We start from the raw sequence: 25,308 nt of genomic DNA, 5'->3' as shown, positions 1-25,308 counted from the left end.
TTCCATTGAGTTTTGCATTACATTGCAAATCTCTCAAAAACACGATTTCTGGTACTGACCTTGCACCAGCTTCCGAGGTGTCTTGGGCTGCTGGTGGATCCTGAGGTCTTCAGGTGGGCAAGGCAGCCACAGTTGAGTTGGTTCAGCTTGCAGATTTGGTAAAGAACTTGGAAGACATTTCCCCGGGAGTAGAAACAAGTGGCATCCTTCCAGGAGAAACAGAACTCTTTTTCACGTCGTTCGCTCTAATTTGTGCTACATTAAAATAAACCTTCAGTGTCAGCTTCTGGTGCGAGCCTTAGGACTCTTCTAAATGTATCATTTTCACAAAGACATTTTCGGTGTTAATCAACAGAGCGCCATGGATTTGACGCTCTGGTATTAGAGTACAGGTTTTGCAGTTATTTATTTACTGAGAGGGAAACAGAACAGTGGTTCCATTTGCCACTCCTAAATTTATTGTCAGTCCTTCTGCGTGGTGTAAAATTGTTAGTCGTCTTCAACAGCTCTCAGAAATAAGCATTCCAAATATATTCGCCTACTGTACTAAGATGTGCTGATGCCACTCCTTGCAATTTTGCCAGAGAGGATGGGAAATAGTAGATGTAACTGGTAGGAAACGAATCTTGGGGAGAAAACAAAAACCTAGGACTTTTGCAAAGGCTATGAAATAGCAGAAATTGCAAAGGTGCTTCCTGGCACAGCCTACTTAAAAATGCCCGGGTTAATCACTACAGGCATAAAAGAGAACAGAAGGAGAGTTCCCATATTAACACAGTGGGAAAGGGCAAGAGGATGAACTTTCTGTGCAAGATGGTCCCAACCAATGATCAACCAATGGGCCCACCAGCGCTTCCATCTACGTCCACTACCTGGCAACTCATACCCTTCTCTCTTCTCTGCCAAAAGAAAGAAAAATGGTCTGATACTGACCAGAGAATTAGAATTGTGTAAACTGAAGCAATCTGGAAGTCCCCAAACCTTTCTGCCTGAGGGAGAAACTTCCCAAAAATAAACAGGAAGTGGAACAGGGATTTGCAACTATTTTACCACCCAAGTCAAAGGTGTGCTGGGCCACGAGTGCCCCAGGTCACGGGAGCTGATTGGAAAGATCTCTTTCCAACTCAGCATTCAGTAACCTCTTAACGGCAGTGTGAAATCTGCCATGATTATCAATCAGGACTAAGCTAATTTATCAGCACACTTCTGCCTAACATCTACAGTTATCCACTTCCTACTCCTAGATTATATATCTATTTATTCATTCATTTAATTCATATATATTGAGCCCTTATTACGTGCCAGCCCTCTGGAATAGGAAATCCAGTCCCCATTTTATGCATGTAAAAGCTGAAGTTTAGAGAAGTGAGTTGACTTGTCCAGAAACACTTAGTGCCAACCCTCTCCCAGGCACTAGGAATACAGGATGAAAAAGACAGTTTAGGTCGCTGCCTACATGGAGTTTAGATACCGTCCCCTTTAAAATCTGCATTTATTATATAATTATTCATTTATTTTTCATTTTTAAGAAATGGCTTGAAGGCATGTAAAACTGCCCAGTGGAACTTCCGATCAGCTGAAAGATGCAATGTGGTCACAATGAACTAAAGTCCTGTCACAAAAAGTAAAGGCATTTTATATGACTTTGTGGGTGTTGAAGATGTCTAAGTGTGTGTCTGATTTTCGTTCATATTGCCAGTCACCAAAAAGAGTCATAGATAAGCCCTCGGGGTAAAACTCCCAGTTCCCATTTTATACGTGTGAAATGGGAGCGGTTACACCTTTAAGAAGTGGGAAGTGCCAACATCACATCTTTAGGAAGTGGAATAGGAATAGTGATTGACACCAGAGACCCCCAAAATGAGGCTACATATTCCCAGGTACTTTGTAAATAAAAAAGTGCTTTAAATTGTCACCACTGATTGCCATAATTATTAGCGGCTGGCATTGTTATTAGTACCACCTAAAAGCATAAGGTCTTCTAATACCAAACCTGATCCTGAGCTTAGCTTTCTAGAAGAAAGAAGCAATGTTAAATTTTTAGGTGTTGTTGCCTCCATAGCAGCCCTCCATAGAATTTCCTGGAGTGGTAGGGAGGGGACGGGAGAGAAGGGGGGTTAGACAGCCAGGATTTTCTGAGGGCCAATGCTCTGCAGTGTCTGAGATGATACGCAGATGGAGATTCCATTAGCTCCACTGATCCGGCATTGGGCTTTAGCCAACAGCAGACCCATCACGAGACCCTGGGCCAAAGATGAGCAACAGCTGCTAGAAACCGAGGCTTCTCTCCCCATCCACACAGTAAACCACTCTTCCTAGCGAAACAAAATGTTCTCATTTATAATTATTTATTTATTTTTTAAAGAAAGCCATGCAAGGCATTAAAGTTGTGCTGAAGCTGGTTGTGTTCAAAAACTCCACAAATGATAACAAATGTTTTTATTTTATGTCATTTTATTTTCCAAACCATACGGATGTGCCAGCTCAACGCATCACCGCTTGTTTATGCCAGAGCAGCTGTCGGCACCCTGATAATGCTATATAGCATCACTCAAGTGCAAATTGCCAAACCAATGGAAATCATCTCACAAATTGAAAAAAAAAATACAAATGAAAATAAAACCCCACTTCAAATAAGATTCCAACCGTAAACTGCTGCAAGAAAGAGGGTCGGGTGGGGGCTGGGGTGTGGAATCCTATAAGTAGTCTTAAAATTCAGTATTGTTTTAACCAGAGTAAAGTGTGACTCGTCTGGTTAATCACAACTAGTATTTGACCTTTACAAAGGTACAATTTATGTTTCATGGCCAAGTGCAATTTCGTGTTTTCTTTTTTTAATTATAACACTATGATTCAGAAGTCAGCCGCAAGAACAGAGTTTGGAAACTTGATTCCCTATAGGTTTTAGGCACTTTTTATGTATTTATTTGTTTCGACCATGAAAAAATAACCACTCATGACAGGGGTAAGCAGCCAAAGACACACATCTCCGCCTGGTGTCCTAGAATCACCCAAAATCTTTATTAAAGTCAGTTCACATGTCCAGCCCCTGCGTCCTACATAGATGAGAGTAAGTTAAGCAGAGGATTACACTACAAAGAAAAGTCCTCCAGCTGGAAGGAAGCGAGCTCTGAAAGAACACATAGAACGCTGTGCTTCTGTTTGGCCTCTGTGAGCCAAAATTCTACCTGCTGGAACTTCCTTTTTTGTCAATATTTCATGCTTTCATGCTGCAAACAGCTAGAAAGAAAGAGGAAGAGAAGTCATAGGCACAGCCCTCCAATGCAGGAGGCACTATGCATGATCTCATTCAACTCCTGACTTCAGCGAGGTAGGCAAGATTATGCCCATTTTACAGATGCAGTAATGGAGGCCTGGAGTGCAGAAGTCACTTGTCCAGGGTTGTTGTGAGTTGAACTGTGTCACCCAAAATATGTGTTGAAGTCCTAACCACTAATACCTGTGAATGTGACCTTATTTTGAAATAGGGTCTTTGCAGATATAATTACGATTCAAGTTAAGATAAGATTGTACTGGAATAAGGTGGGCCCTCAACCCAACGTGGCTGGTGTCCTTATAAGAAAAGGAGAAGAGACACACACACGGAGGCAAATGTCATGTGAGATATGGACATGTACAGAAAGAAGAGGACGGAAGGACACATGTGAACACCATGTGACAATGGAGGCAGAGGTTGGAGCAATGTGTCTACAAGCCAAGGAAAGCCAAAGATTGTTAGCAACCACCAGAAGCTAAGAGAAAGGCAGGAATCAGACCCTCCTCTAGAGTCCTCAGTGAGAGTGTGGCCCTGCCGGCACCTTGATTTCAGACTTCTAGCCTCTAAGCTGTGAGAGAATAAATTCCTGCTGTTTTAAGCCACCTCATTTGTGGTAATTTGTTATGGCAGCCCTAGGAGATTAATACAAAGGTTAATATGTTTCAGACATCTTACAATGGCCAGATATCTTTTACTCAAAATGAGAAAGAGAAACACTCTCGGCTGGGAGCAGTGGCTCACACCTGTAATCTTAACACTTTAGTAGGCCGAGGCACGAGAACCACTTGAGCCCAGGAGTTCAAGACCAGTCTGGGCAGCATAGTGAGACCTAGTTTCTGCAATATTTTTTAATCAGCTGGACATGGTGGTACACTCCTATAGTCCCAGCTACTCAGGAGGCTGAGGCAGAAGGACACTTTGAGCTCAGGAGTTTGAGGCTGCAGTGAGCCATGATCCCACCGCTGCACTCCAGCCTGAACGACAGTGTGTGACCCTGTCTCAAATAAATAAATAAATAAATAAATAAATAAATAAATAAAATATATAGAGAGAAGCAATTTCTATGCAGGAATTTTGGTGTATTTCAAAGAATTTCAAAGATAAAAGAGAAATATATGACAGGGAATGGGAGAATTAGGGAGCATTCTCCATAGCTGTATTCATGACTCAGTATTGAATGCCTTCTCCATGCCACATGTCTCACCAGGTATTGAGGATTCAGAGCTGAGTCCATGGGCCCTGCCTTGGAGAGCTTAGCGTTCGGTCTATAAGGCTAGGTAGTACTGGAAATGCCAGTGATGGATTTTACAGTGCAGCGAGGCACTGGAGGCATTCTCACTAGAGAACTCACCTTTGTATTAGACTTAAAAGGATGAACAAGATAGTGCATGATGGAGAAGGCGCAGAAAATTGCCAAGCAGATGGAGCTGTTTGAGCAAAGGCCTAAAAGCAGAAGGTTGCTGGGTTTAGTAACAAAAGAAAACCAAATTACAGAATTCCAAGCTAAGTTTGAATTTCAGATAAATAATGAGTTTTTTTTAGTATAAATATTTGTTATGCAATAGTTGGGACATGACTTATACTAAAACAGTATTCATTGTTTATCTGAAATTCAAATTTAATTTGGCATGCTATATTTTCTCTGGCAATCTGATTGAAGCATGAACAGGAGCATTGTGTCCAGAGAACCACTTAGGTTTCCATATAACAGGGGGAAAGAACAAAACTGAGCAAAGGGCTGGCAGGAAAAGAATCTGAAACAGCAGAGGGAGACCAGGTCTTGAAAGGGTTTCCATGCCATGCTATGGCAGTGGAGAGACAACACTGTGGTTAAGAACCCGAACTCTGGTGCCAGAATACTTGGGTTTGAACATCACCTTCACTGTTTACTCATGATATAAACTGGATCCTCAGTTTACCCATCTGAAATTGAGTGATAAAATAGCATCCAATCCAGAGCATTGCTGTGGCAAGTAAATGAGTGGGTACATTGTAAGCATTTGGCCATGTTAAACTGATTTTGTTGACACTGGACACACGCTTATGTATAAAAGCAAGAAAGAAATGCGACTATCCAAATCCAGTTGTTATCAGAAGTTGATAGACAAATATTGAGAGCACATACTGTGTACTTGGGATACAAATGTTTGTGATGAATTCTTTGCTCTCCAGAGGTATGCATGTGTTTGGATACAAATTACCTAGAATATCAACTATGACAGTAGGTCCAATTATTTTTAAAGTACTTGTTGCCAGCTATAATTTATTGGGCACTTTCTACGTACCATTTCCAAAGTCAAATGCAATGGAGTCTATCAACTCTGACGTGCTCTTTACAAAATTATCTGGTTTAATTCTCATAAAAATCCAGTGATGTTGGCATCATTATCCCCAATTTATGGATGAGCTATCCAAGAATGGAGATGGAATCGTAACAATAGGAGTTTGGATGCCAAACATCAGTGCAGGCAAGAGCTGAAGACATCTTCTTCTTAATAGCATGGGGGATGTTTAAGGCAGAATTTGATGGGTATGTGGAATTAGATTAGGTGACAGGAAGGGTGGTGATTGAGGAACAACTGCAAGTAAAGATCCCTGGCAGTGATTCACGCATTGGGGTGGTGAGGCAGCACTGAGGAGGAAGGTTGATTGATGCAGAAGCCATGTGGTGGCAAAGAGAAGCCTGGCATCTTCACAGGAGGGCCTCCATTGGCAGGGTGAGTGGTTTTCTGTGGCTCTGGTGATCTGCTGCAGGTTTTACAGAGAGGACAGACAGACAGGATGCCTGAGCTAGTTCTAAATGACAGTCCGGAAGCAGGGTAGGAGCCAGAAAAGTCAACCTCTTTCCCAGACTCATCCCTGGCCAACGGCTTTCTCAGGTTGATTTATTTCTCTGGAACCAGTCTAGCCAGTGTGGGAGCTCTACATTCACTAGCAGTGAGCCAAACCTGTGGGTGCCCAAGGCCTGATATATCTACTTGCCCTCCTCTCAAGGGACATGACATCATCCAAGCACCAGAATGGGTCATTTTGATAATGCGCTACCTGGCCTCAATTGGCAAGAAAAATCCTACCAAGGAGAAACTGCACCCCAGTCCGGGGACCTACGAGTAGTGGGTTTAAGGAATGAAGAACCATTTTGCTTGCATGAGAAATATGTGGGTCTCTTCAAAGGCAAAATGGTTTTACAGGAGGAGAGCGTTCTTTGAAATCTTAACATTTACTTAGCAAACCAGGTTTACTCCTCATTGCATGTTGCAGTTCAGATTTTTTCCTGGGTTTAAGATTTAAACCAATTACTGTGAACACATAAATCTCCATATTTTTCAACATGTTTACTCAGTGTCTATTTTGTGTTAGTTTATTGAGTATCAGTTTTATGTCAGGCACTATGTTTGACTTTTACATACTCTTTGAACATTAGTACATTCTCACTTAATCCTAATGGCACCAGGTGTTAACCCTATTTCATAGATAAGAAAACTAAGATTCAGAGAAGTTAAGGGACTCACCCATGATTAACTAGACTGTAAGTGACAGATCACAGACCTTGAATACAGGTCTCTTGACCCTAACCCTTACCTTTTTACCCACTTTTTATCTTTACAAAGGATTAAAAGACAAATAATGTTCATTTTCTAGATGATGAAAGGAGAGAACCATAGCCTGATTTTTTACTGACTCAGAGAGACAGAAAACCCTTTCAGAATATCCTGCTCTTCTGAACTCTATCAGCTCAGAGATTCTTCCTGAAATATTCCTATTGCCAAACACATAACACACATACACAAACACACACACACAACTGAAGCTATAAAAACATCTTTACTCTTCAAAGGGGTCCTGGAAACAGCTTGAAATCAAAGATGCCAATCTTTTAACACTTTGTCCTAAGAAAATGTCGTGGGTAAAAATCGTGGCAATGGGTTTCGGGTAGTGAAGTTAACAGGTGTCTCTTACTCTACATAGTAATTTCTTTGCTAGAAGTTGCATGTAAATTGATTCTTGCTTAATTCAATGTGATTTAAAATTCACTTGCAAAACTTTAATTTAAATGAGTTCTACAGCATCTTGGTTTATAAGATGAATAGTCCTTTTGTAATCTGTGCATTTACAAATTGTGATTCCTTTAAATTGTGTTATAGGAAAGCTGTGACTATCTATCTGCTAGAGAGGTTGATCATTTCTTTATTTTTCCTCTTCTTGGAAACAACTCTAATTTAAGATTGGTCAATCTCAAAACATTAAGAGATGTAAGTCTTCTAAGTCTCCATGAGGCACTTAATATAAACTCTTTTAAAAAATTCACCTGCAGTTAGGTATAGACATTCCAAGTTCTTGGGTCTCAGTGTTCCCATCTAAAAACTTAGATTAAATATTCTTTTCATTAACTTATATTTCTGTCAAATGCTCTCACATCTCCCAGGCTCTCTAAGTCAGAGTTTCTGGATACAGAAGTATAGCATAGCCTAGAAACGATGAAGAGACTTGTTTTCACACACACGAAAAATGATAAATTCTAAATAGGAAAGAGAAATGATAATAAACAATTCCTGGAGCCACCTGCTTTGCAGAACTTTTATTATTCAGACAAGAATGTCAAGCTGCATAGAATTTACTCATTAGAGTCCTTACTGAAGACTTAAGCTGCACCCAGAGAGGGCCAAAGAGTCCACGAAAATAGCAGCCATTCAAAGATCATCTCCTTTCATGACAAAAGCTCTCACCAAATCAGGTGCAACAACAATGTATGTCGACATAATAAAGGCCATATATGACAAGCCACACCTAGCATCATGTTCAACAGTGCAAAGCTAAAAGCTTTTCCCCTCTAAGATCAGGACAAGACAAAGATGCCCACAGTCACCACTGCTATTCAGTGTAGTACTGCAGGTCATAGCCAGAACAGTTACACAGGAGAAAGAAATAAAAGGCATTCAAATCAGAAAGAAAGAAGTACAATTGTCTCTGTCTGCAAAGGAGCAATAATTTGGGGGTGGTAGTGCTAATGGTGATGATGGTGATAATACTGATGATGGCAATAGTGGGCATGGTGATGGTGATGGTGGCAGTAATAGTAGTCGTGGCAATGATGATGTTGATGATGGTGGTGGTGGTAGTGATGGTGATGGTGCTGGTAGTAGTGATAATGGTGGTGGTAATGATGATGGTGGTAGTGGTGGTGGTGATGGTGATGGTGGCTGTAATCGTTGTGGCAATGATGGTGGTGATGATGGTGGCTGTGGTGGTGGGGATGGTAACGGTTATAATAGTAGGTGTGACAGTGGTGCTGGTGAGCATGACAGTGGTTGTGGTGGTGGTGATGGTGGTGGTAACGATGGTGATGGTGGTAGTGATGGTGGCGATGGTGATGGTAGTAGAAATAGTTGTGGCAATGATGATAGTGAGCATGATGGTGGTTGTGGTAGTAATGGTGATGGTGATAGTGGTGGTGATGATGGTAGCAATAGTAATTGTGGCAATGATGCTAGTGATGTTAATGGTGGTGGTGGTGGTGATGGTGATGGTGGTAGTAATAGTAGTTATGGCAGTGATGGTGGTGATGATAATGATGGTGATAGTTGTTATTGTGGTGGTGCTGGCAGTGGTGATGGTAGTGGTGGAGGAAATGGCATGGAAACTGTTATTTTAATAGCCTTGGAACTAATACGTACTCTCATTCACTGCCCTTGATTCAGCTTCCACTCTCCCAACACTCAACCTCTAACCAGCATCCTTCTCTTGGTGTCTCCATACAACTACCCACCTGATATAAGTCTATCTTATCATCTCCCGTTCTCGTTATTCCTCTTTTCAAATCTAATTCTCCAACCAGAGACCTGTCTCATATGCTCCCACTGAATACAAATACTTTATTAGTGCCCCTGTATTTCTATTTCTGCCATGTGCACTATTTTTTCTTCTCCTTTTGCTCTTTTGAAATGACTTCATTGATTCTACCATCTTTTATTTACTTTCAGACCTGTCTTCTGTGGACACCATCATATTGGAGCAGTCCTCTTCTCTTAAATGATCTCCAAAATTATTTGGCTATATGGTGTTTCTTTGGAATAAGCCCTAAAATGGTGAAATGTTTTCTCTTTCTGAAACTTAATGACCGTCGTAAAGGCCTTTATGCACTCCTAAAAGCTCCCCTCTCCAGTTCCAGAAGGCATCTGGACTGGCTTAGTCCACCTGTCCTGATATTGTGCTAAGAAACTATTACTGCATTACACATTCTCCTTCACGTTTTCTTTTCTAAACAAATAGCTGAACCAGTTAGACAATCCTAGCTCCTCCAGTACATGCAAAATGCCCTTTCTACTCTCTTCTATTAACTGAAGTTTCTTTGGCCTTGGGTCTTCTCTTATGTCATGAGTTTATACCAATACTGTGAATCTAGGTTTAGCATATACAGTTGTTGTCTATGCTGCACTGTGATCTTGCATATATTAGATTCTCCTCATCCAAAAATCACTTTCAAGGATGCCTGTTGGAATAAGAAGTCAATGGGTGACTGAATGAGCAAACACTGATTCAGTGCTGTAGACCTAGCACAATGGTCAGCATCTATTGGGAACTTGGTATTTGTTGACAGACTGACTGATTGACTGAATGAATGAATGAAAATGAGGAACCCAGAAAGAATGAGAAGACATGTTCCAACCATTCTCCTTGAGATGATCAGAAAAATTGTTACAAAGGAGGTGAGGCAATTTGCTTTTGGTGGCTAGAATTTGGATTGACAAAGAAGAAATGGATAAGGTGATAGGGTCCCTAAGAGGAACAAATAGGATATGAGGGTGGAGGTAAGAAGCAAATCTCATCTCTTTCCATGAGAATATTTCCAAATACAATCTCCTTCTCCTCCTCCTCTTTCTTCTTCTTCTTGGATAATGGCTCTTTTCACTTCTTTTTTTTTTTTGCCTTTTATGTATTTATTTATGATTGTTTTAACTTTTATTTTAGGTTTAGGTGTTTATGTGCAGGTTTGTTATATAGGTAAACTGCTGGTGGTGGGGTTTGGTGTACATATTATGTTGTCAGCCAGGTGATAAGCATAGTACCCAATAGGTAGCTTTTTAATCTTCACCCTCCTCCCACCTTCCACCCTCAAGTAGGGACTGGTGTCTGTTGTTCTCTTCTTAGGTCCATGTGTACTCATTGTTTAGCACCCACTTTTAAGTGAGAATATTAAGAATTTGGTTTTCTGTTCCTGTGTTAGTTTGTTTAGAATAATGGCCTCCAGTTCCATCCATGTTACTACAAAGGACATAATCTTGTTCTTTTTTTATGGCTGCACGGTATTTCATGGGATATATGTGCCACATTTTCTTTATCCACTAATCAAATCATGCCAAGGCCACTGACTCCTAGAAGGTGCCTGGAGTGAATGAGGTGGCTCTAGCCATTTTCCCGTGGTTTCTCACAATCCACCAGGACTCAGCCCTCACTTGCTTGGCCACATGGACAGTGGTTCTCAGTGGCCACTGTCCGTGTTTTATATTCCCACGGTCTCTGGCCCCATTAGAATGGTGACAAAACCTCCACTGCTGGTTCCAGGTGGTGACCGCTTTTTGGTTTCTATCACAGTGCTAAGCTCCTGAAGAACATGGAACCCCTGGCAGAGAACTCTTCTCTTCATAGGCTAAGGGAGCAGAAGTTGGTGAGCAGATTAGCTCATCACTCAGCAAGGCAACAAGGAAAGAGCTTTGCTGTCTGTTCAGACCGAACGCACCCAACTCATACTGTCACATTGCAAGTTTATCTCCCCAACTAGTTGTACATTCCTTAGAAGCAAGGACTGTGTTTCTTTCAACTCTGTACTCCCACAATGCCTAACACATGGTTTGAAAACAGTAAATATTTATAAGAACAAATTGGTGAAAGCTTATCCCTTAAGCCGGCCTGAAATGAGTCATCATCAATGATGCTTAGGATGATATGGTATTTGAGACTACAAGCTTTGGACCCAGAGGGACGAGGGGTTATGTCCTGATTCTGATCCTGTTGAATGACCTTGACCTTGACAAGTGATTACAATTTTAAGTGTCAGCTCCCTCATCCACGCAGTAAACACACCAGAACCTACCTCACAGGGTCAGATGAGGATTAGATAAGACAATATACTTAAAACGCCAGATAGCACCTAACATATATCAAATGTTTAGTAAATATGGCCCACAGTTATTCCTTACGTTATGGCTTAAATATATAGAGTATAATCCACAAATACCCATAACAAGGCCATTCCCCTGTTCAACTTCACAAAGATGCTCAAGATCAAGGCGATCTAAGACGACAAACCCAGCAGAAATGGAGGTCCCAAATGATGATCTTGAGACCTCTCAGACAAGCAGAGGTGCAGGGAAACGTAAAGTACGTGGAGACGAGATCTGAAAAAATAAGAAAATTAGGCCCCTCTTAAATTACCTTTACCCAGCATTAATCACAATGGATGCAGCACAAGGTCTATTTTTATACCAACACTAAAGGTCATAGCCAGTGGACATTTTAGATTTTTTTTCTCTACTTCTCAAATTACTCAGGACTCAAAGTGGAAAAGACGACCTGTTGGTTTGCTGACGGGATATTTTAGGCAAAGTCATGGGGCACTGACTTTTCTCTCCTCAGGACAAAGTAAAGTGATGCTTTGTCAACCACCTGGCCAATTTTGTTGCTGTCAACAGTGGATCCTAATAACATGGTCGGCAAAGTAGGCTGGGGGCTCCTGTGTGATCTACTTTAGCTCCTGGATTCCCTATACAAGCTGTCTCCATTGATCAGATATAATCGAATAATGGCTGAAATTCTGCATCTCCTTGGGCCCTATAGGCCATTTCTTTATGACATGACCAAATTGGCCATAGCGCATTCAATTTGTTTTAATGGCCAACACAGATGCAATTAAGCGGATTGACTGCGCAGCGATCCAAATTGTCCATTAAGAAGGTGGCCGAAATAACTGGACCAAAAGCATGTACCCCCCATCCACTTATTTTGGGATGTCTAGACTTGGCCACACCTTTAATTTTCTTAAAACCCCTGTTAACTAGCTCTGTTTAATGTTGATGCTACAGCATTTTTGAGAATGAAATGAAGCAGGTTTGAAAAAATAAAAAGATATTTTTAGGATTATTCTAAACCTTCTGATCTGAGTGAAGTAATAGGAAGTAAGCACCTCATTCGAGCTCTGAAGATTTACAAGGATATGAGAAATTAAATGCATTGGTGCAGATTGCTACTAATACTCGTTTTATGAGGAGGGATTTATCCTCTCACATTAGCAGCCCCCAAGGTTGTGATCTGTCTCTATAATATGTACCTGCATTGGAACAATTGACAATTGACTTCATCTGTTCCTACTTTGCTAATTCAATCTGTGAAGAATAACTACTCTTGCAGGAATTTTATAGATGAAAAACACATCCATTATATTATTGAATACAATTGATCTTTGAGTACCTGTGTATGGTTAGATATATGCATTTGATTCCTTTGTACAACTATCAGACAGTCTATATAGGCAGTCTCATTTATTAGGTAAAGGTAGAATGTGTCTGCTAAGATATTTTCAACTAGATATTTAGCAGTACAGGACCAGTTATTGCTAACAGAAATAGGCAAAAAAATGAATAGAATCAATCTGATCTATCTTGAACTTTCATGTTTAAAGTCTCTACTTTCCATTTCAATGAGCATTTTTCTTTTATATATGTATCATCAATAGTCATGGGCAAAATCAAAAAAGAGACGCATCAAAATAGAGTAACTAGCAAATAAATAAATGCATCTCAGCTGCCTTCCAAGCAATATATTTCTCCCATCATTTGCTATAATTACTAGTATCTTAGATCGATACTGTGTTTTTTGACTTCGAAAATACATTTTCACTACAATCTCATTTTAATCTCCAGGACTTCTAAGTCAGGCATGGCTATCCCCATTTGGCTGATAAGGGAAGCACAGCAAAACTGAGTGACTTACCAAGGTTACATGGTAATTAGTGGCAAATGGAGGAACTAGGGCTGCTGCCTCAGAGCCTTGGTCCCCCTCCTGAGAAGGCAAGGGATGCTCTGCAGTCACACTGACTATCTAGGCCCAGTTCTCTTATAGATTCGGAGGAGGATGGCTCATGTCAACCAAACCATCCCATCCCCAGTGTCTCAATTCTCTTGATCCCAAGCACTTTCCTCGGAGGCAATATGGTGTCATGGTTAAAAGTGAAGTATCTGGATTTGAATCATATCTTCATTTTTCTTGGACATAAACTAAAGATAACAAAAGCACCTACCTCATAGTGTTGTTCTATACTATCTCCTGACTGGGTTTATGAGTTCTCTCCTGTTGACCAGTCTATACTGATTGGGCCACTATGAATACCTAGCATTCAGTAAATATTTGTTGAATGAATAAATGAGAAATAAACAAGATGAAAATGTCAACTGCCTGTCACATAGTCATAAATACTCTATAAATGTTCACTATTACTAATAAAAGTCTTTGTAATAGATTATATCAGAAAGACGGAGCCTTAGTTTCTTTATCTCTAAAATGGGCTAAATAATATTGCTCTTTTAGGGTTGTCAGAACTATTTTAGAAAGATCTATACAGGGTGCCTGATATGGTGTTTAGTCTTAGTGTTGCTGAGCTGTTATTATTATTGTTGGTGCTGGTGGTATTTAAACACTTTGGGACCCCTCTAAGAATTTACATATGTAAAGAAAGTGAAAGTGGAAAAGAAACAATTGAAAAAGGCTATTAGTCATTGGGCAAAATCAAAAGACAGAGGCATCAAAATAGAGTAGCTAGCAAATAAATAAATATATCTCAACTGCCTTCCAAGCAATATATTTCTCCCACCATTTGCTAAAATTATTAGTATCTTAAATTGATGCTGTATTTTTTTGACTTTCAAAATACATTTTCACTGCAGTCTCATTTTATTCTCCAGGACCTCTATGTGTTCACCATATACCAGATATTTTATGTACAACACAATAACTAGTGTGTGTGGAAAATATCTGTTTTGCAGGTTGCAGAAGCTGAGGCTCAGCCCTGTGCAAGGTCATGGCCGATGGAACTTCGGTGCCATTGTGCTTTTCTCCAAAATCTTTGATTTTTTTGAACTATATGTCCCTCGACTAGTGCTCTTGCCCTTCCCCACACTGAAGCATATTCTTCTCTAGGAATTTAATGCAGAGGCAAACTTTGAGAGCAGAGGCCACGTGAGGCTATTGTAGCTGCTCCCTCATTGGTTTGCGGGTAAGGCAAGGACTAGCATCAAATATCTGACATACAGCAGAGGCACAGTAAATACCTGCTGGATGATTAATAAATTCTTCCTTATCTGGGGAGAAGATCAGAGGGGTAGAAGTCTCAAGGCCTCCTCACCTGCCTTGGGTCTCAGGCAAACCCCAGAGGCTCCATGAGAACTCAAGACCATAGTGGATCTCTGTCATGCTATTGCTACTGCAAACACTTTTCAGGATATATCTCATATTTTCTCTCAATTTAGAAAGACAGATTTGTTTAGTAGCCCTACATTAATACCTTCCCTTCTGCTCTGCCCCACAGCTCCTGCATTCATCAGGCCCCCAGAAGACCCCATTTGTAACACACGGCAAATTTAATGATACTTGCAAAACATGAACCACCTCCTCAACTCTTCTATTTTTTTTATGGTGACACAATTAGCCAGATGACGAAGCTCTTTAAAATGAAAGAAAACACTAAAAAAATATTGATTTTTCTACAGAGCCATAATATTAAATGTATCATTCCAAACTGAAGTGGGGACTAATTTAGAAGCGATGCATAAATCTAAAACTATCTGAGTATGGTGACAATTTTTTTAAAAAGCCTAACAAAAAAATTATATATATGGAAACTTGTCTATCATTAAATTACTTGGTTTGGATTTCCACTAATAAAATATAAGGACTTGTTACTATATTAGGCAAGTCACTCCCATTATTAATTTGTTAGATAAATGGCTCCTCTATCTTGGAACTTTAAATGAAATGGAATTCACTAATCCTAATTGCTTTGCCTTCTACTGGAATTTTTTCCCATTAGTTCAGCATGTTTTTTTTTCTTCTTCTTCTCTTTTCCACTTGAAGAGGGGAGCCTTCTTCAACTTAAAGCCTTAGGGTATACTTTATGGGTTTATTAATTATCAGGTATTCATTCAAAGGGGTTAATTAAGCAATAACTTTCTATTGACTGCAGTATACAAAGAATTAAAGGCTTGACTTCACCTGCTGATTAAACACCTAGTGACCGTGCCTTCATGTTCCTCCCTGTGGTTGGGTGAAATAAAAATCTTTGACCAGTTCTGGTCATGGGTTGCAAGGCCACTCAGGAGGACAGTTAAAACCAGTATGTATTTACAACTCAAGCTACCTTGAGATTGCCCAGAAAGAGAAAGGACTTCTGCTTCTCAGGGTTTCCGAAGAGAAATTTTGTCCCTAGCATCTTTGCTAAGAATCACAATTTTTTTTTCTGCAGCATGCTTTTCAGCAACAGAAGGTGAAGGATGATTTCCTTCCCCGCCTCTGAGTTTTATAAAATTAAAACAAGTCAACATAATAACCTCACAGGGGTGACAGTAGTTTACTCACCAATCTTGGAATTTTTGGGGATCATTTCAAGTTCAGGGTACATCTAAGCTTCATGTCCAGTGGTTGCAATTCTCCAAATCAAACTAGTGACAGAGGCATATCATACTTTCAAGGAAGATGGGCTCTTTGAAGACTGACCAACAACTCATCAAACAAGGGAAGAAGGAGATGAGTGTTAGCTCAGAAGATTCCACAAATTCAGCTTTTAGGAGGGAATAAAATAAAGCAGCTTTAAAGTCATGGTCTTGGGATGTGCTAGGATGTTCTTCTGAGAAGAGAAAATAAAAGGACAGTTCATGAAAAACCCATTCAACAGATGCTTCTGATTCATGGCCAACCCTACCCCAAAATTATGTGGTGATAGGAAAAAACAGAAAACTGCATCCTTGGGTCTCCAGTATCATCCTTTCCTACTCCTTCCTTTTCCAGAATAACTCAAATGAGATGGTACTTTATCCAGGAGGACATACAGCATACAGTACGGTATTCACAAACATGGATATGGAATGATTTGCACTTGGATTTGAGCCACACTTCTCCCATTTATTAACTGAGTGACCTTGGGCTGGTTATTACATTATCTGAGACTCACACACATACAATCCCATTCATTCCACATAAAAATTTCATAAGGTAGATATTTCTCTAGTTTCCGTAAAACTGATGAGGAAATGGAAGAATAGAGCAGTTAAGTGGATGATCCAAAGCCGCTCAGCTATCTCAAAGGTTGATATAAGATCAAATAAGATGCATGTAAAATCTTTGGAACAGGACTGGTCCTACTAAGCACCTGATAAATGTCAGAGGTTGCTATTATTATTACATCACTCTTGTCAACTTAGCCATCTTTGTCTTAGCTAAATATAATCTAAAAGAAATAGGTACATACAGGGTAACCATATCTTTTTTTTCTTAAAATGTAACAGAAATAAATCTATTAAGTTTTTGCATGTAATTTTGACCTCACAATACACACACACACACACACACACACACAAACGCACACATACCCACGCAAATAATTTTGCTCATAACTCTGTATTTTATAAAATTTGCAAAGCATTGCTTTTAATGGCAAAAAACTGCAATTACTTTTGCACCAACCTAATATCAAAAACACACAGAGAATCCATTCTCTGTATAAGGAGACATACATATATAAGACCACATAAAACTATTGCAATACACACCCTTGAGAAATGACATCATGCTACTCACAGTGGAGAACAAAAATCCATATGCTATAGTGACTCTCTTCCAAAGAGTACAGTATAGAAGGTAGGGGACAAGAGTTACTGTACAATGAGAAAACCTGGCAAACAATACTTCAGCCAGGTAATCAAGGTAATCAAGGTCAATGGCAACAATTCCAAATCCTGTTGATAGTATGTGCCCTTGATGTGGTGTGATGAGAAGGGCACTTTACCTCTGGAGTCTTTCTCCCAAGATCCCTTAAATGCAGTCCAATCATGAGAAAGTCATCAGAAAAAATTCCACTGGTGGGACATTTAGAAAATAACTGGCCAGTATTTCTCAAAACTGTCAATGTCATCAAAACCAAGGAAAGTCTGAGAACCTGTCCCAGCTCATCGAGACACAGCAACTAACTGGAATATAGAATCTTCGATTGGATCCTGGAATAGAGAAAGGATATTAGGGGAAAAAACATGGAAATCTGAATAAATTAGGGACTTTAGTTAATAATAATGTATTGATATTAGTTTGCTGATTGTAACAGATGCGCCCCACTAATATATTAATAATGAAAACTGAGTGCAGGGGGCGGGAAAGAGGTAATATGAGAACTCACTACTATGTGCCCAATTTTTCTGTAAATCTAAAACTGTTCTTAGTTTATTAATAAAAAATACAAAAATAAATTTTTAATAAACGTTAAGAATGCGTATAGCAAACAGAGGCCTGCCTTACTGCCCACATGCCAAGCTCTCACTACCATGACCAGGTGAAAGGGGGGCCCCAGCCAGGCAAATGTTCAGGAGGAGAGTTCTTTTGCATGTTCACTCCCTGAGACTGGAGCCCATCTGGCCAGTAGGAGCATCCATAACCTAAGGGTACCTTTGATATTGGAAGTCCCCAGAGCAAATCTTGGTACCTTCTGAAGAAGGGGGTCCTTTAAGGACAATGCTGGGGACGTAGTGAATCCATGACTTCCAAAATCAAGTCTGTGTCCTTTGGTCAAACCTCCCTTCTCCACTTCTAAGTAGGTTGGAGAGGCTAAGAAAAGAGGCAACACTCACTTATGCATTGAAGCATCCTAAAAATATGTATTAAGTGGTAACCCTGTGTCAGGCTCTGATCAGAGCAATTGCCTGGCTTCAGGGAGCTTAAAGTCTCCTGAAAAAGAACAGGGAGCTGGCCCTACTACAAGGTAACACCAAAGCTCTGCCTTATAAAAGGCCCCAAGACAATGATCTGTGAAGGGCAGGAAGGGGATTATAAATCCCTATGTTCACTAAAGGGAAGGGTCTAGAAGGTCAATGTTTAGATATGAGGTCGCAGTGGTGCACAGACCTGGAGTCTCTCCCATGAGCTTGCAGCCCTCTTTCTATTTGCCTTGTCCCGTCCTTCTGGGATAAAGGCAAGCCTAAATTCAACATTTAAGAGAACAAAAGAGAAGCAGTGTGACCCAGAGACTACAAATGTTTTTCTTAAGCAACCACAAGGGACAGGCTGTTTGGTGAGCACACTCACCAGATGGCTGGGGCTCATCAGCTGCTTCCAATCAAATCTTGCACCACTGAGTTGGTGCATCCCACACACTCAGCAAGATTCTGCTGAGGTTGGGGGGAAAAACACCCTATTTTCTCCATACCTAGAAAGTGTGCTCTTGGGGTTTTCAGGGCAGAATCCAAAACTAACAAGAAAGTATCAGGAGAAGGCAAAAGGAAACTGAAGACAGCACCCTGTTCTGGGCCATGTGTTTTCTTTTAAGTTTATGACTTTGGAGTAAAGGCAAGGAGAGAAACTGGTTCTTCAAGTCTGTGTGGCCAGAGAGAGGCAGGAAAGGGTTGGAAGAGGAGATGGAGGGAGCTGGCTGGGAAGAGATGAATGAGAAAGAGGGAACAAGAAAGAAATTCGAACATCTAAAGATAATTTGCAAAGATCACAAGGTGCAGAAGCTCAATTCATGACAATTAATATTATTTTGTAAATTAGATCTTCTTTACTTAATTTCAGATATGGAGAAAATCAAAGGCTGAATTTATTCATTTATATATAAATATGAATGTTGTACATATGGATATATATTCATATGTATGCATATAAATATGCACACATACACGTATATACACACATATATATAAAATAGGAATTTTGGAAAATGCACCTTAGTGGAAATTTTAAAATGTATATTCAATATCCTACCTCCTTAAAGACCAGAATGTTTCCTTTTAAAGAAATGACCATTAGAACAAATGTTCTTCCATGAAGGGGTTTCAGTGAGGAATGAGATGCAATTCTAATCATCGAATATGATGATGTTTGACTTTTAGCACCTCCCTGTCCATGCATCCACAATAAAATATAGCTCCCGAGTATAACCTATAATCTAGATAGCACATTGGGCTTTGAACCACAGAACTCCAACAAAGATTCCAGTAGAAACAAGTGGGCATTAGAAATGCTGCCTCCAACAGACCCTCCCTCTCAATCTGTCTCCTTCTCAATCTGAATGATGAGTTTTTCAGCTTTTTCCTAGAAACAGAACATCTTTTCGGGCACTGGAATGATGCTTGCTGAATTGGACACCCCTACATAGTTCATAGGCTCTAAAACACAGGGGATTGCAAAACACCCAGGTTTGCTGAGGACATTCAGTGTCATGTAGGTATGCACACCTTGCCATGTCCTGGGGCCACCAGGCTTGTTCATACCTGCTTATCATTCCAAGATGCACAGCAGGCAGATCTGTCCCTATGAGACACTTACATAAGAGAAAACGCCAGACTCTACGTGGAACAGAACACATGCCCCATCCCAAGCTATTCCAGACAGCAGGGATGGAAGAGGCCTTATTGGAGTTCAATCAAAGGCTTAGTTTTTGCCTTGTTCTCCTTTCCCTCCACTAAATCACAGGAATATAAAAATTAAGCCCAGCAATCTCTTACAAATGCAAATCAAAATTATCACTTAGATTATATACCTCTTGCTATCCAATGCTTCTTCCAAGCCCAGTATAAAAGCACCACCAGACAGGATTTGAGCACTGGACATGCTAAGGTTGAAAGTGTCTTAGTATGGCCGGGCACAGTGACTCACACCAGTAAACCCAACACTTTGGGAGGCTGAGGCGGATGGATTACCCGAGGTCAGGAGTTCGAGACCAGCTTGGTCAACATGGCGAAACCCCGCCTCTACTAAAAATACAAAAATTAGCCAGGTGTGGTGGCAGGCTCCTGGTAATCCCAGCTACCCAGGAGGCTGAGGCCCAAGAATCTCTTGAACCCAGGAGGAGGTTGCAGTGACCCGAGATGGCACCACTGCACTCTAGCCTGGACAACAAGAGCAAAACTCCATCTCAAAAACAAAAGTTGTGTTAGTGTGAACTGGACACATATATATGAACTGGAATATGAAACCTTTCAGGGAAAGAAGAAGAGTGGAGAAGAAGGGAGGAAGAAAATCGCTACTCTTTCCTTTACTTAGGACGGAATATTACCTTCCAAATTGGTCAACTTCTCTCTGCCCAGGAGTGGCTGGAATCCGTGTACTTTTACCGCCTATGGTTTGATGGTTAGAAATCTGTCCCTAAAACTCGATCAGTAAGATGGTTAGAAATCTGTCCCTAAAACTTGATCAGTAAGCTATAATTTTCCCTCTCCAAGATTGCTCCATTGTGTAGAGATTTTGCTTGCTTGTTTGTTTGTTTATTTGTTTTAATTCTGATGAGATGCTAAAAATACCATGGGACTCATTGTTGACAAGGGTTGCTAAGTGTTTCTAAATCAGGATTTCAATGGATTTTGCTGCCATTATATGTAAGCTTTCTCTGAGAAAGAAGAAGTACGATGAAAAGGGCCAGGATGCAAATATACTATCCTGTTTGTTTTATTTTAATTCAGTCAAGACTTTCCTCAGTCTTTTAAGCCAGCCAAAAGCATTTTAAATATTACAAGATCCCAGGTATCTACATTATTATTCATCAGTGGGTTATTAGCCCTTCACTAAAGTGATTCATAGTATATAATAGATGACCAATAAATATAGACTTGGAGGATAAAGGGGTGGCTGTGTAAGAGGATGACAGAATTAATGGTAAGCGATTTCAAGGTTCTGGCTAGTTCTTTCTCTCTTCAATTCATCACTCAAAACTCTATTTCCTAGAAAATGCACAAATTATGCCAGGTGAGCCTGATTGTAGGCAATCTCTAGGCTGTCTCTGGCTTCTCTCCCACAAACTTCTCTTAACCTGTCAGAGTGCTTGCTCCTGGTTTGTACAGAGCATGTAAGTTGCAGGAGTGTTTCCAAACTCCTCTGATCAGAACCATCACCTGAGATGCTTACTAAACACACAGCTTCCCAAGTTCCTCCTATGGATTGCAACTTCGGTTGCACATTAGATTCATCTGGGGAGCTTTTAAAACTCCTGATGACCGAGCTGTCTTTCAGACCAACTCCATCAGAAATGCAGGGTATGGGATTCAAACATCAGGAGTTTTAATGCTCCCCAGGTGATTCCCGTGTGCAGCCCAGTGTGAGTACCACCGTAGAGACTGGGAATCAGCAGATCTGCTTTGAGACCTCAGAGAATGTGCAACAAACCCCAGGTAATATTTGCCAATTTCACCTAGAACCAAATGGTTTAATCAACGAAGCCATTTGCTAATAATTGTTTTATTTTTTATTTTTTCTGAAACACCAAGCAAATCACTAGACTGTATTTTGGTTAGACTGAGATTTTTAGTTGACATTAAATAAACTGTAAATTGGTCTGCAATGTCAAAGGGAAGTAACACATCATTACCATAAAGCCTCAAAAAACTTGAGACAAAACTGAATTAAGAGCAATTAATGACCCAAAGTTAGCTTAATGATGACCAAAATAGTTAACTTCTGTTTGGTAGGATGAGACTCATTTATTTAATCTATATTGTCATTAAAATGGGCTACCATGGCACCATGATAATTTGAATGGTTTAATATTGCTATTTAGGAATGAAGAATAACAGAGTTTACATCTTGGCTAATCCATTAACAAGTTGAGGGACCTATGCAAGTTACTCCATGACTTTGTGCCTCACTTTCTTCATCTGTTAAGTGGAAATAATGCTGCTTATGTTCTCTCAATATTATCCAGAAGATTCTCTTAAATGAGATGATATAGACAAAACAGGAGCAAACAGCAACCACTAATACATACTGGTCACCTTCCCTTGTGACCCCATATGGTTATTTATTAAGTCAATAACCTCTCTTCACAGGAACTGATTACGGAATGTTTTATGGTATTTTTCTGTTCATACAGAAAAGCAAGAAAGAGCCCTGGGTCAGAAGTCAGGCAAAGTGGATTCTAACCTATATATCACTACCACCTAGCTGTGTAACGTGTAGTAACTTAGCCTATTTCTCAGGGCGTCAGTTTCCCTCAACACCAAATAAAGTGCTCCAAAATTTGGAGATGGTTTCAAAGCCATGTCAGAGTCCCTTACAACTGCCACAGAGTATGATTATCTTTGTTGGCAAACTAAGTGTGAGGGAAACACTCAGGCTTTCTTCTCATTTATTTCAGACTTTCACGCCATTGGTGATTTACTGATCATTTCATCTCTTAGCTAACAGAATTAGATCAACACAATCCAGAGAATAAAAACTAGGCCTATCTTTACTAGAAAAGAAGATTCAGATTTCAGGGTAACACAGATGCAAGAATAGGTGGCTTTTCTGCCAGGCCCAGTGGAAGTGTATTCAAGATTTGTTCCCTCCAGGGCCAGCCGGCATCACACCAACCTCACTCACAGTCCAGTGTTTACAGGCACTCCAAAACCTCCTAAGAGTGTATTTCATAAAAGCAGGGCCTGTCCAAATCCCCTGTAATGTCTCCAAAGGGAAAGGATAGAGTCAATAATCAGGGCTGTATCTGTGTGTTGTAAATGCCCCAAACCTCTATTCCCTCTCTGAGTTCTCACACGCACGTGTGCATGCACACACACGCACATAAACACAGCCATAAATATATACACTCCCATTTAATAGACTGGGGATTCAAATTACAGTTATAGTGTCATAAAACTGACTATCTGCAGGGTGTGTGCAGAAGTCTAAGTGTGTGTGTGATGTGGGTTGGGGCAGCCAGCTTACAACCTTTCTCCTTTCCTTGAGGTTCTACATTCTCAAAACGTGAGATTCCTCTGGGACATTTAAATAAGCTGTATTCATAGAGGCGGCTACATAATTTGCAGGCCCAGTGCAAAATGAAAACACGGGGCCTCTTCTTCAAATCGTATTAGTAATTTCAAAACAGCAACAGCAGAGCAGTAAACCAAGTGTAAGACCTTCTAAGTACAGAATCTGTGCATTTGGGCTGGTCACACACCCACAAAGCAAGCTGGGGTTTGAGGATAACACATAGAGAGTCTGGATTCGATTTTTGCAATATGCACCATTTCTTTAGGAAAGTTCAAACTTTCCCCCTGAAGGCTCTAATCTGAGTCTGCTGAATGAATTGACAGGAAATTAACAGGAGAAAAGCCGTAATAAATCTATTTAATCATAGTTTTATGTGACATGGGAGCCCTCAAAATGAAGACCCAAAGTCCCAGATAAAAATAGATACCCCGGGTATCTATTTTTACCCGGGCTTAAGTTTGATGAAGCATGGATACCCAGGTAGAAGTAGGGCTGGACAAAGAAGAGTCTCATCTAATAGCAAGAGACTGAGGCAGAAAACCAAGCATGGCCTGTCTGTTCAAACTTTTCTTAGCTTCTCCATGTAGCACGTCTTCCTCTCCAGTATGGGGCAGGACCTACAACCAACAAGATAGGTCAGAGAATTTCTTTATGGCCAGTTCTGAAAAGTGCTTGCAGAGGTGCCTGGCATCATGAAACCAGAGTGTCTTGGGAATCAGACTGGCTTGGGTTTGAATCCCGTGGAACCATGTACTAACAGAATTTCTCTGACACTTCCACTCACCATTTTGAACTTCAACTTCCCATCTATTAAATGGAGACAGGGCAACCCACTCTCCGAATTACAATTAATTAGAGGATTAAATGCAATAAGGCATAGAAAGCAAACAAAAATCGAGGTCAAAGCCGGGTACATAATAAGTGTTCCAAATTGCCCTTCCTTTTGGGCACAGATCTTGCAGATCAGTTCAAACAAAAACACACTATATATTAAAAGTGAAGCTATTGTAATAGAAGACCAAGAGAGATTCGGAAACCTGACAAATCGTTTTCAACCTGTCCGTTCTTTTGCCTCTAATGAGACTTCTCCTTTGGGTGGGAAGAGACGACCTTCTGAAAAGGCCCTCCGTCCGCGTCAGAATTTGGCGACTAAAGCATGCATCAGCTGGGAATGGTGACAAGTTGCAAAGGGAAAGGGGGAGGGTAGGCAGGGTACGAATGAAAACTTAGGGCTGGGGTGTGAAGGGTCTTGTGGTTTGTTTTCCTGGCTGCGACAGCGAACGTCTCCGCAGCCAAGTTTCTGGAGCGGGGCCGGCCGCTTCGCGGCTCCCATTGGTCCGGCCGCGGCTGTTGCTAGGCGGATGGACCAATGGCGCGCGAGGGGCGTCTGGGCTCCTCCTCTTCTGGGCTGCGGCTGGAGCCCGGGAAGCTGCGGGCTCCGTGCTTCTCCCCGCGGCTTTTTCTCTTCTTCTTCTTTTTTCTTTTTTTTAAAGGGGGGGCGGGGCTGGGGGCGCGGCGCCCCGGAGCTCGGGCCGGTGGAAGGTTCACCTGCTAGGCTCGTCCGACATGTCTCGCGCTCCCATCGCACTCCAGCGTTGCGCAGCCTGGAGGGACAGGACGGACACGCGTGTTTTTTTTCCCCCCTCATGCAAATGTGTATTTTGTGTTTTAATAACTTTATCAACTCGGTGAACTCTCGCGAGAGCACTCGCTGCGTGTCTTGCCTCTGTCGTCCTTCCTAGTCTCTAACCGGCCTCTGGGCCACCTCCCACAGTTGAGCCCCGACCCCCTGAACACACACACACACACACATACACACACACACACACACACACGCTGAGCTACCGCCAATGCTTGAGCCCCCAGCCCTTACACACACCCATACACGTGCACAAACACACACACACACGCTGAACCACCTTCAACACTTGAGCACCCAGCCCCTAGACACATACACACACACACACACACACACACACGTTGGACCACCTGCAACACTTAAGCCCCCAGCCCGTGCACACATACACACACACACATGC

The 25,308-nt window shown here is 41.0% G+C and overlaps 1 long non-coding RNA gene across 2 annotated transcripts in view; it reads right to left on the bottom strand.

Annotated features, from left to right (window-relative positions):
• The window catches only part of LOC129015704 (uncharacterized), a 30,548-nt gene extending 5,674 nt beyond the window's left edge, over positions 1-24,874 (bottom strand). Inside the window, exon 1 of one of the 2 annotated variants that reach the window (XR_008494637.2) lies at positions 24,818-24,874. This is a non-coding gene — a long non-coding RNA (uncharacterized LOC129015704). Of the gene's footprint in view, positions 1-59; positions 109-24,817 lie in introns of those variants that run through there. The other variant, XR_008494636.2, reaches the window with a different exon arrangement.
• Positions 24,875-25,308: the final 434 nt, after the last annotated feature.

This window comes from Pongo pygmaeus, chromosome 18, assembly GCF_028885625.2.
Source record: "Pongo pygmaeus isolate AG05252 chromosome 18, NHGRI_mPonPyg2-v2.0_pri, whole genome shotgun sequence".
Taxonomy (NCBI): Eukaryota; Metazoa; Chordata; class Mammalia; order Primates; family Hominidae; genus Pongo; species Pongo pygmaeus.
The sequence above is the reverse complement of the archived record's forward strand: the minus strand, read 5'-3'. Positions and strand labels throughout refer to the sequence as shown.